Consider the following 13,440-nt stretch of genomic DNA (forward strand, 5'->3'; position numbering starts at 1 on the left):
TTTTGAAAAGATTAATAATTTTGATATGAACCATAAATGCATCTTCACATACTCTATAAAGCAGAAATACATGTTTTCATTTGCTGCTCATTCAGCTTACCTTCTCTTTCTATTTTGCTCCCGTTTCTCCTTCCGATGATATTCACTAGTCAGTAAAGTGAGACAAACAGTTAAAAAAAAATAAGTATTGAGGAAACTGTAACTCACTGGTTTCTGGAGCTCACTGTCCAGTTATATGTTAGTCCCACTACCATCTCGACTTTGTATCATTTTTCTTACTGATGTACAGCAATAAATGAAGTTCCTTCTCCCTAATAATTGTTGCAATAGCAAAGTAATTGTATTTTTCAAAGGGCTATATTGCTTTCTGATGTATCTACAAAGCAATTTCTCAATGCTACAATGACCAAAATTGCAGACTAATTTCTGTTTCGGCATATGATGCAAACTAGCTCTACATTTCTGTATCTGTCAATTTTGCATCCTAGAGCAATCTAGAGAGTCCCAACGGCTGGATGGAGCCTTTCTGAATCTATGCACATTTTAAGACCTACTGGAGTGAACAGATTAAGTACAGGCCTAAATTCTGTGTCTAGAATTCAGGGAAAATTATTCTAACACAGATGAATCAAAGCAGTCGTTTCAGGCATCCCACTATTCAAGCAAAGTTGCATCTATACAGCATCATCCTATCAGGTCCACTGTCCTCAGCTAAAATACGTATGCAAGCCAGCTGAATGTGGTGGACACAATTTTGTATTATCATTTAGCTGACAAGGGCACCCCTATTATTTCTTCTAGTCATGGACCTATTTACCATGCTACTGACATAGAAAAAGAGACTTTTGCCCAGTTTCTTTTGACCCTAAGAATGGATCAAACAATCCTAAAAGCCCTGTCAAAATAGTAATTTATATGTAAATTATACACATATGGAGACAGATGAGAACACAGAATAAAGTCTAATTCAATAGCATTTGAAATTGAAACTGATCATTATAAGGGTTTTGCTATCCCAGTCATCTTGGTTACATGACACACGCTACAGTCAGCTGGAAGCTCGGGCTATTTGTCAAATAGGTTACAAAGATGAAATATGGAGGATAGATGCATAAATGCATATGCATGCACAAATCTCAAATACCTTTCAAAAATGAAATCTTGGAACCTCTCATATCCTTCCTAACTACTGGTGCACTTTGTCACTTTCTATGCACAGGAAATGCCCCTAACAGAAGTGACTTCTTACGTCAATCTTCCCTCTGCTCTCTCAGTTCAATGTGTTTTGTGCTCTGCTCCATTGAGTTAGTCTCTTTTCTTAATTTTTTATTGGTTATTTTATTTATTCAAATGTTATTCCCCCTTCCTAGTTTCTCCTCCACAAACCCCCTATTCCATCCCCCATATCCCCTGCTTCTATGAGGGTGCTCCCCCACCCACCCACTCCTGCCTCACCACGCTAACATTCCCCTACACTGGGCCATCAAACCTTCACAAGACCAAGGGCTTCCCCTCCCATTGATGGCCAACAAGGCCATCCTCTGCTATGTATCCAGTTGGAGCCATGGATCCCTCCATGTACTCTTTGGTTGGTGGTTTAGTTCCTGGAAACTTTGGGTGGTCTGGTTGGTTGATATTGTTCTTCCTATGGGGTTGCAAACCCCTTCAGCTCTTTCAGTCCTTCCCCTAACTCCTTCTTTGGGGACCCCATGCTCAGTCCAATGGTTGGCTGCAAGCATCCACATCTGTATTGGTAAGGCTCTGGCAGAGCCTCTCAGGAGACAGCTGTAAAATGAATACATCTCCCCATTTGGTAAATTTCTCGTTTCCATGTTTCTTGACCTTTCAGCCAGATGTCCTACCTGTTATATCCATATGTGTATTTGTTAAGGAATAAAGTAGTAATTAGCCACAATAGTACAGGAAGAAAATGCCAACTCTTCTCACGTGTCTTTATTTTTAAGGTGAAAAAACAAAATTAACTTGGCTAGTATCTCTTAGATCACTAAGCGGCGGTGCTCTAACTTGACCATAGTATTATGACCCACAATTACAAAGTATATTCTAAATATCCAGAGAAAAGGGTAGGATCCTCAGACTCAGAGGGTTCACAGTGAGCACCAGCTCACAGTTTAAAGGGATACACTGTGGTTTGTCCAATCTCAGCAATGGGCTTATTATGATTATGATTATTATAATTATGATTATTATAATTATGATTATAGATTAAGTTATCTATCTTAACCAAAAATATATATTAAAGAAAGATAAATGGCTTTTAAAATTGACGCCTGTAATATTTCTGTAATGAAATATCAAATAAACACTTTATTTGGCTCAGAAATAAATTGGCTCAAAAGCTGATGATAAACTTACATTAAGAGTCTCACAACTGGGGCTGAAGAGATGGCTTAGCGGTTAGGAGCATTGGCTGCTCTTCGAGAGGATGCAAGTTCAATCCCCAGTGCCCACATGGTAGCTCACAGCTGTCTATAACTCAAGTTCTAGTGAATCGTACTCTCTCGCAGACATGCAAACAAACACAGACACCAGTGTACATAAAAATAAAAAGATAAATTTTAAAAAAATAGTCTCACAACCTAGTGAAGTCTGAAAATAATTAGAAAAACAGGTCAATTCTGCAAATAAATAAGACGCATCAAAACCAGGCCTTCTTCCATCACAATACTTTGCTGATAATTTTAAGCTCATGGCAATGTGAGCAGAAGGTAAACATTTCCCATATACCCTCTGCTTACACTCCATCATTTCAACCATCCTGCCAGAATAGTACATGGGTTACAATTAGTGATCAGAAATACATGAACCTATTATTATTATTATTATTATTATTATTATTATTATTCCTAATGCCCATTGAATTCATAATGGTTCACTCCTCCATCCTCAATAAGCCCAAAAGACCATCGATCTGTTTCCCCATCTTCCTATATTTGCCTTTCCCAGAATGTCAAACAATTTGATCCAGGTATGATGGCACATACCTGCATCTAAGCACTGGGAGATGGAAGACCACCTTGGGAAGATTAGGATTTCAGGGCCAATCTTAATTACAATAGTGAGTTCTCAAAAGAACAGCAAAAAGTTGAAATCATATAGCAGATTTGTCTGTTGTGACAGAGTCTTATGTAGTCCATATTGGTCTCAAACTCACTGTGAATCAATATGGGGTTGACCATTACCATGAACTTTTGGTCCTCCTTCTTCCACCTCCCAAATCCTGGGATTACAGGTGCATGACAAGCAAGCACTCTACCATGAGCCACATCCCCAGCCTCAGCATACGGAACTTTTATAATGGCTTCTTTCATTTAGCTATATATGTTTACGTTTCTTTCACTGATGTTAAGGACTTGATAGCTCACTTCTTTTTTAGAACAAAATATTCTCTTTTTTTTTAATAGATCATAGCCTATTTCTCCATTTACCTACTCAAAGACATCTCATTTCTAGCAATATAAATAAAGCTGAAAAAAACACTCATAAGTTTTCAATGTGCTTTGAAATGATTTTTATTTTATCTTTAGAAATGCTACAACTTAGTCAAAACTATGAATATAATATCTTTTTATTGCTAAACAGTTACATAAATTGTGGAGTCATCACCTTTCCAGTTGGCATCCATGACTGTCCAATGTATCAACAATAAGCATTTGTTAATTTAATAGTAAAACTGAAGTATCTCAAAAATATTAGTTCTTATAATTATTGTTTACTTATAAAATAAGAACAAGGGTCAAGTTTGTTGTCATCATCGTTTCAGGGACTAGTAGGGGCCGGACACAAAATAGATATATTTGTTAAGTAGATATTCTTAAATAATTATATCAATATGCTCAGAATTAGTTGTTAGATATTAGTTACAGCTAGCATTTTTGCTTTTTGGGCTTTATTTCTTCATTTGTGCTAATTTATATATTATGTTTTTATATTATTTTATGTTTTACCAATTATCTTTTGATATCTTAGTGGCTCTTACAATGAAGACAGGATAACTTAGAACATTTGTGCACCCAGTCACATAAACACAAATCATAATGCAAACTAGTGAAAAAAATTCTGAAAAGAAGCTCAATCTCAAAGGAATACTTTAATTTTCAATTATATGAGTCAAAGCAAATAAAAAAATTAGAAAATGAAAATCAGTAATAAAGAGAATAAAATATTATTCTCTTGTAAAGAAAATGCCCATAAAACACTTTATACTGTACTATGTTGCAGACCACAGCATGCATGGCACATGTTTTTATCAGAATCCCCCTACTCCCCACAGGAACTTTCTTGAGTCTATCAGAGGTTCCTTCACTGAACCCTCCTAACTTCAGGTTCTGTGATATGAGTAACATTCTCCACTGTTCTGTTCCATGTCATCTGCTTATCAATTGTAACGGTCGTTTCTTTTGTAATGGCCGGTTCTGCTACTTCGTAAAGGCTGGCAGGTTCTGCTGCTCCGGTCCGCTGGTCAGAGTCTAGCAAGAGAGAGAGTGGGAACGGAGGAAGGGGGAAAAAGGGGCGAGAGACGCAAAAGATAGATACAAGACAGAGTCCGGTGGAGTCTCTTCAAGTCTCTTCTTTATTCTCCTCTCTTCTTCTATATTCTCCTCACTCCTTCAGTCCCCTGACACCTCCCACCTTCCACCTTCTACCTTCTCAATAGAAAGGAAATCCTGGGTATTTATACCCTTTACCACGTGACTTGCCCTCGTGGACAAGCTTAACTGAAGCCACTACATCACGTGCCTTGTAGCCATGGATACCAGGAGCACCTTGCAGCTGGGGGCACTAAACAGTGTAACAAGATGTTTATCAGAGTGTGCTGAGCTATTGCAGGCTGTTGAAAACAAGTCTCTTGTCAGGGTATATGGCTCGAGATGGCTGTAAAGATGATAGCCACTTTCAGCTAAGAGTCGGCTCCCAACAATCAATCTACAGATGATGAACATTGCAAATCTCAGTCTCTGATTTAGACCACACCACAAGCTGACCTGTTCTGGCTTGCTGTCTTAAGGTACCTACTTTCTTTTTATAGGAACACGGACAATTCCTGTGTTCTATTAAAGCATTGGGCAAATGTGTCAACCATGACTTCATTGACTATAGTATCTCTGCCAGATCTGAAGCAATCAAAGCCCTGATTCTCATGTTTCACTGTAATCATGCACAAAGTTTGCAACAAAATCCTAATAGCTGTTTATAAGAAATATTTCTCCCAAAATCTATCTTGCCATTCTAACCTCTGTCTGTATTTTTCATCAGACCACAGGATCCAAGAGCCATTGATATGTTTCTTAACATTTCTCCTTATAATTTATAAATGTAGGGCTCTAACTCACACTTTCTGCCAAGTGCAATTGTATCGATGCCCTTTTCATAGTCAACACAAAATACAATAAAGAATCAGCACAGTATTTTTTGATGAAAGGGAAACTTGCAAGTCCAAGCACAGCACACAACAGACTTCCAAAAGCACAGTCTGGCATCTTCAAATATAAGAAAGAAAGAGGGGAAGGACAAAATAAGTAATAGTCAAATAATCATAACCTGGTATGAAGAGTACCCACCCCTAATGGATAATTCCATTAAAGAAATTATTTGGGCCCAATCACTCAAAGGGCCACCTACAGCAACAGACTGGAGAGAAAGAGCATGAACTCAGGCGTTCCTCTCCACTGGTGAAGAAAACAGTGAGAAAAGGTGAAAGAAAAATAAAGAAGAAAACACCATCTGTACCATCTGGGCTGAGAGCTTGTAACAGCCAAGCTCAATTAAAACACAGACAGCAAGGAGACCATTGATACAACCCACGTAGCTGACATTCCTGAGGCATGTGGCAGAAGGGGGAGAAGGGAAAATAGATCTAGGCACAGAAATAGAACACAATCTGCCTATTTTTTTAAAGTATATAAAAAGGTTCCAGCACAAAGAAGGGCTCAAATGAAAGATTATATCTTAGCATTTACAAGAGGAATTTCCATCATCGCTGAAAGTGAGGGAGTAAATGCATTTAATAAATCCTTTTAGTGTTTCAAGAAATTTTTAGGAAGTCAGAAGCCAACTTTTTAACCAAATAAAACAGAATACTTTGAAAACTGAATGCTAGATGTTTTTATTATGTTATCTCTTGTCCTAAGATAATGGGCAATAGTTTCACATCTTTATATTCAAAACAGTCTAAAAATTTCTAACCTATTTTGAAATTCAACAAATAAAACGTCTGAGAAGATTCCATAGGTATTTTTATCTTCCTATAAAATAATATTTTTAAGTTCTTAATAGGCAAACAAAAAGTATTCTAATTTTAAAAATACCTAAGCTTAGTGCTTTTTAATTCAAAGGCGTGTGAAATTTATATTGAATTTTTATGACTTCTATGATTAATAAACACAGTCAAGGAATCATTTCTTCTCTTTAGGAGATATCTTCATGAGCTATTAGCCTATTAAAGTTTATTTTCAAATAAATTCAACTTAGGATCAGAGTTTAAGATAATAATACTACAAGGTTAACCAAACTTTTCAATTTTAATGAAATACATCCCATATCTGATAATAATATTATTATTTACAGTAGAAGGAAATATTTTTAATGTTTATTCCATTTTGATTTCTACCCTAAGTTTCTGTCTTAAGTAGGACAAGATTTGCTGTGATAAAACACCATGACCAAAGTAACTTGGGAAGGAAAGGGTTTATTCAGCTTATATTTCCACACCAGTTCATCATCAAAGGCAATCAGGACAGGAACTCGAGCATGGCAGGAACCTGGAGGAAGAAGCTGATGCAGAGGCCATGGAGGAGGGGTGCTCTGATGAAGCACCATGACTAAAAGCAAACTGGGAAGGAAATGGCTTACTTACACTTCCATATCCCTGTTCATCTTTGAAGAAAGTCAAGACAGAAACTCAAACAGGGAAGGATCCTGGAGGCAGGAACTCATGCAGAGGCCATGGAGAGTGTGCTTACTGGCTTGCTTCCCATAACTTTCTCAGATAGCTTTTTTATAGAACCCAGGACCACCAGCCCAGGGATGACACCACCTACTATGGTCGGGATCCTCCCCTATAAGTCAGTAATTGAGAATATGTCCTACAGGGTTGCCTACAGCCTGATCTTATAGAGTCATTTTCTTAATTGAGGCTTCCTCCACTCTGATGACTCTAGTTTGTGTCAAGCAGACATAAAACTAGCCAGCACAGTTTCTATTTACATATCTTTTTATAATGTACAATAAGATGTGTAACTTTAATTTTGTTAAATCCTATTTTTAATGATGGTTCTTAAATGTTTTAACCTCCCTTGTAGCCTACCACCCACCAAAGGTAGTGAAAAAGCGTAGGACCCTGAAGGGCTGCTATGCTCTGGCTGAGACTTTCTGTGTGCTGCTGTCTACTAAGTAGCATTCTGCGGTTCCTCTAAGATCAAAACATCCTGACTAAGGCATGGTGCCCCAGGAAGGGAATTTACACTTAACATCCTATTGCCCCCCAGTTGAGTTCCTGTTTTTTCCTGAGTTTGTGTTTTTCCTTCCCTGGCTTGGTGTATATATTGAACCTGCCCAGTAAAGGCATTGGCATTCTCTCTCATAACGGATGACCTGAGTCTGAGTATTTCTTTAATCCCCAGGCCTACTCCCGAGCTTGGTACTGCGGGCAGCACTGAAGCTGTCAGAAAAGAAAGGATATGGGGGAAGTGGACCTGTTTAAGAAAGATTATTTGGAGCAACTCCCATCTGTTTTCTGGAAGTCAGCAGTTCAGTTCACAAGTTAGCAGCTGCAGCTTGATCCGCTCAGACTCTTCATGGATATACCAATGGTCCAGTTCAGAAGAGTTGGGATAGCCAACACAAGTCAGCAGTGTTGGCACAACCTAGCAGAGACAGCCAGACCTCCACCTCAGCACAAGTCAGCAGCAGGAGGAACCAACAGGAACTCCAGAAGTTCTAGGCTGTGCCTCTTTCAGCAAAGCAAAGATCAGTGAAGACTCAAGACCAACAAATGCTGCTGTTGCATAGCTAGCTGTTCCAGCAAGCTAAGTCAGTCTCCGTCATTGTCTATCAAGTCCTACTTATACATCTAAACATCGAGTCTCGCCTCAGCACGTGTGTACGTCTCAGCTGACATCGCTCTGTCAATCAGCCAGAGTCCGTGGAAGCAGCAAGAAACTGTAGCACACCACTAGAAGTTTTTTGGTGCATTTCTCTCTATGGAGTCCTGACAAATGCAGCTCAACTACCCAATATAAGGCAGACCAATACATGCGTGTCATTAGCAAAGAGTTTTTCATCACATGTCCTTTCACATGCTTGCTTTAGCAGAATATCCTTTCACTGTGTCTGCTTCAGTGAAGGATTCCTTCATGAGTCTGCTTCAGCCTTATACCTGTGTCCACTTCAGGAAAACATTCCTTCATGTGTTTGCCCAGCAAAACACCATCCAACTGACTTTCCAAAGAACACTTAAGTTTCCACTTCAAATGTGCTATATAGATTTCGAATAAATTAAAAGTAAAATAATTTGTAGATGTAAGAATTTTAATGATTTACTAATGAGAGGTATGATTGGGAAGAACATGATTATAGCTTCAAATATGGCATATTTAGTTTGTTTTCTCCTTCAGTTAAAAACAAGGAGGGGCAGTCAAAACTCCCTTTTCTGAGCCATTCAATATAAAACCATCCTACTTGCATCTAAATAACTTGATATGGTTTGTGTTGCTAAGACTTTCTCATGAGCACATTTAAACCCCCCATCCACCCCACACCCACATTTTGAGGTCTGCTTTGTCAAATTAGCCTTTGGTATCACTAAAGCTGAGTAAGCTGTTTGCACAAAACACTGATTTACAGACTGCTGCTCAAGAGGGAGAACAGTTTATCAGCACTGTAATAATCATATTTGTGTGAAATTTCTTTCAAACCTATGGCTTCCAGCAGACCAGGGAAGGAGAAAAACTCCGTGGGCTACCCAAACGCCTTGTTTAGATCAAAGTCTCAACAATTACTAAGCCCAATTTAAGCTTTTATGGTATCACATTCCTAAGCATTTTGCTAAAATATGTTTTGTTTCTCCCAAAACACTACTGTACATTTGTAGATTTATCTTGCTTGTAGGTTTGGTTTTCTAAAAGTATGAAGAATAAGGAATAATCACTAGGCCTATATGTCTATTAACAAGATTTTTTTTTATCTTCCATACTTGTTCTATTTTTAATAATTTTTTTAATTTACTTTTTTTACTTTTTACTTTACATCCCTCTCACTATCTCCCTCCTGGTCACCCCTCCCACAATCCTTCCCCCATCACCCCTTCCCCTTCTCCTCTGAGTGGGTAGAGTTCCCACTGGATATCCCCATCCCATGCTGGCACTTCAAGTCTCTGTAATGTTAGCCACTTCCTCTCCCACTGAGGCCAGAGAAGGCAACCCAGCTAGTAAAAGATATACCACATACAGGCAATAACTTTTGGATTAGCCTCTGTTTCAGTTGTTCCAGACTCACATGGAAGTCAAGCTGTACATCTGCTACATATGAGCAGGGAGGCCTAAGTCCATCCTATGTCTGTTCTTTGGTTGGTGGTTCAGACTCTGAGAGTTCCAAGAGTCCAGTTTAGTTGACTCTGTTGATCTTTCTAGGGAATTTCTATCTTCCTCAGGGCCTGTAATCCTTCCATAAGAGTTCCCAAGTTCCATCCACTGTTTGGCTGTCAGTGTCTGTATCTGTTTGAGTCAGCTGCTGGATGGAGCCTTTCAGAGAACAACATGCTCCTGTCTTTAAACATAGCAGAGCATCATTAATAGTGTTAGAGACTGGTGCTTGCCCATGAGATGTGTCTCAAGTTGAGTGGGTTATTGGTTGGCCATTCCTTCAGTCTCTGCTCCATACCCCATACCTACATTGCTTATAGACAGGATAAATTTTGGGTGGAAAGTTTTGTGGGTGGGTTGGTGTCTCTATTGCTCCACTGGGATTCCTATCTGGATACAGGAGGTAGCCTCTTTAGGTTCCATATTCCCAATGTAGTGAGTCACAACTAAGGTCACCCCCATTGATTCTTGGATGTCTTCCTTATCCCAGATCTCTTTCTTGTTCTGGAGATTCCCCCCAACTCCTTGCCCCAATCAGTTTCAGATTTCCATTCATTCTTATGGCCATCTAGCCATCTCTCCTGTCCTTCCCTACACCTGACCCTGAACCCCCCCAATTCCCCTCCCCATATCCCCTCCCTCTTAGTTCCCTCCCTCCATCTGCCTCTTATGACTATTTTATTCCCCCTTCTGAGTGAAATTCAAGCCTCTTTGATAGGGCCTTTCTTCTTGTTTAGCTTCTTTGGGTCTGTGGTATCTAACATGGTACCTGTATTTTATATTTAATATCCACTTATAAGTGAGTAAATACCATGCATGTATTGACAAGATTTTAATCAAACAAGAATATGAACAGTTATGACTTAACAGGCAACTTTTCATACCAGGCATGTACGTCTTTGCATTTGTGTGAGTGAGGTATACCGTAGTCTTTGTAGGCTGTGTTTTGGCCCTTCTCCAGACCCTGTAAAACATTTAACATTTAACACAAGTTTGGGATTCATAAAATGGGGATTTGTGAATCATATGTAGTGTCTGGTAAAATTACATGAAGTTTTCTTCTCTGTGATTTTTAAAAATTAGTGAAAAGCTTATATAAAGTTGGATGTGACAGGTATCTTAGGCATAAAGTGAGTTCACATGGCATCACCTTTTGTTATCCCAGACTTTCTCATCACTCTCCACCATTCCTCCCTTAAACAACGTAGCAATAATTGCTAACTCGCCTTGTAAGACTCTAGCCAGCAGAGCCTTAGTTTACCAGAGATCCCCTGAGTGAATCATGCAGAGACAAGAGATCACTGCAAAATGCAAGAGGAATTTTTAATGTTCCAGCATGCTGGGGCCATCCTGCATCCCAAAAGGAGAGGTGACCCCATACAGTTTGTTCAGTGTCCACAGTTTATACAGTCTCTAGGGATAGCAGCCATTAGGTACAATGTGATTGGCAGAACAGTGACTTTTTAAACTGATTGGTCTTTAGGGAATGAAGCAGCAAGGACCTCCCTTGTCTGTAGGTGACAGGGTTGGTTCATCCTGCAGAATGTGTCTATGTGTGTTGTGGATAGCCCTAGCCTTGTATTTTGATGCTAATTCCACTTTCCTGGGAGGGGCTGCAGAGGAGGAGTGAATCAGTACACAAGGAACTTCTATTGAACCTTATGCCCACCTTAATTTGTAAAATAAAGGCTAGATCCAGTGATTGGCCAGAGAGGAGGAGGTGGAGAAATAAGGGTTGGTGAAAGGGGTGGAGGGACAATGGAGGAGGAAGACAATGGAGAAGACAATGGAAGAGGAAGATGATGGAGGAGTAGGAGGTGGAAGGACAAAGTGCGTGACTTGGAAAACCTGCAAGTTATAAGGGTCTCAGCTGAGGAATAGAGTAGTGTAGTGGTAAATCTGCCCAATCTAGGCGTGCAGCTTATACTCATAATTATTGAGTTGTGTTTTCCTTGACCGGTCCTATGTGCTCTGGGCCTTCCCCACTGGCAGGTGGGTTCTCTTCCATGTGGTCTAAGGAATGTTAATCAGCCTCTCCCTCCTTCTCTGACCATTAATCCAGCAAGAATCCTCTGACTGAGGAATGTTAATTAGCCTCTCATAGTGAGGATAAGTGTTCCAAAGATTCTCTTCAACCTCTGCAACTCCATCCAGCCCTAGTATCTCTGCAAGTACTGTCAGTAAGATTGGGACACTATCTTATCCCAATCGGGAGACTCCATTTGTTATTAGTTTTGATTTGCATGATGCAGATGATTCTTTCAAAAACATTAAAATGGTAAGTCATTCGTATCCCCCATGGGAGTGAGTGACTAGTTATTTCCCTTTTGAGTTTCATTGCAGCCAAAAGCTGATCATGGGTGTGATGGTTTATATGTTTGGTCCAGGGAGTGTCACTTTTAGGAGTAGGTGTGGACTTGTTGGAGTAGGTGTGTCACTGTGGGCATGGGCTTTAAGACCCTCATCCTAGTTGCCAGGGAGCCAGTCTTCTCCTGGAAGGCTTTAGATGAAGATGTAGCCACCCAGCAGCCACAGACAAACTGGGTTCACCTGAAAAGGGGGGCTGGAAATGAAAAAGAGACAGAGGGGAGAGAAAAACTTGGAGTCAAGACAAGTTTCCTGATCAAGGCTCAAAGATTAATATTCAGCTCTTATATAAATAGGGAAAGCCCCACCAAACCCATCCTTTGTTTCAGCTAGATTACCTCACAAGGCAAGCTCAGCAGGCAGTCTATTCTTTTAAGTTCCTGTAGGAGGTTGTATGCTGCCAGGGCAAATAACTCCACCTAGGTCCTATTGTGGTAAACAAGGTCTTTCCAAGCCTGCTCAAGGCTGGGGAAGGGCACAATTCCACTTTTTTAGTTTTTTAAAGATGAGCAGTACCAATAACTGGACAGGGGCACAAGATTTACTTGTTTCCCATCATCCTGTCTAGGGTAGAGTGGCCAGGCAACCATGCCTATCCTAGGTTGGTGTCTATATTGCTCCTTATTACCTGTCGTGGAGAACATACACATCATTGATGTATGCCTCTGTCTTAGGTCTATAGAGGCTCAAGAACACTCTTACCCGTCTTTGACTACCAGCCTTCTATGACACACTCTTTCCCATACAGACCAAAGCCACATATGAATTTAGACCAAGGGACCTATGAGCATGCATATGCATTTCTTCATAGCAATGGATAACTGCCATGGTGAATAGCTGAGCTGCCTGAAGGCCATCCTGTATGAAGGCAACTAATCTGTTTAAGATAAAAGGTCCAAAAGTTAAAAGCAACAAGATTAATGATCCAAGCAGTGTAGAAATTAAAGTTGTAAGTGAGAATGTTCCAGGTATCTAACTCCACTGCTAATTGGCAGGGATCAAACACAAAGTCTGGCCACCAGGTATATAGTGGGTAGCTTTGAGTACTGAAAAAAAAAACTTACTCTCCAGTAAGAGTGGAGGCTATACTCCAGGTTAACTCAGCTGGCTGATAGAAATTCTGAGCCAACTTCATCATCAGTATCATAATCATTAAGCTCAAGATCTGTGTCCACTTGATGAACCGATCTTTCAGGCAGCCATCAGGCTCCATTTTCTTTTTGTGAAAAAAACAAAAAACAAAAACAAAAAACAACAAAAACACAGAACTATGGCCCCAAATTAAAACAGGGTCAGGACCATTCCATGTATTAGTTAGGGGCTCTCTCCATTTAACCCTGGCAAATGAGATGGAAGTGACTGGACGTCAGTGGCAATCCACTGCAGACTGACTTCTAGTATCAGCTTGCAAAATTAAAGCAAATAAGACAAAAGTAAGGTGTGCTTTCAGTGACCATGGAGGGTATAACTT

The sequence above is a fragment of the Grammomys surdaster genome, unplaced genomic scaffold, assembly GCF_004785775.1.
Source record: "Grammomys surdaster isolate TR1022 unplaced genomic scaffold, NIH_TR_1.0 126059, whole genome shotgun sequence".
NCBI classification, from domain to species: Eukaryota; Metazoa; Chordata; class Mammalia; order Rodentia; family Muridae; genus Grammomys; species Grammomys surdaster.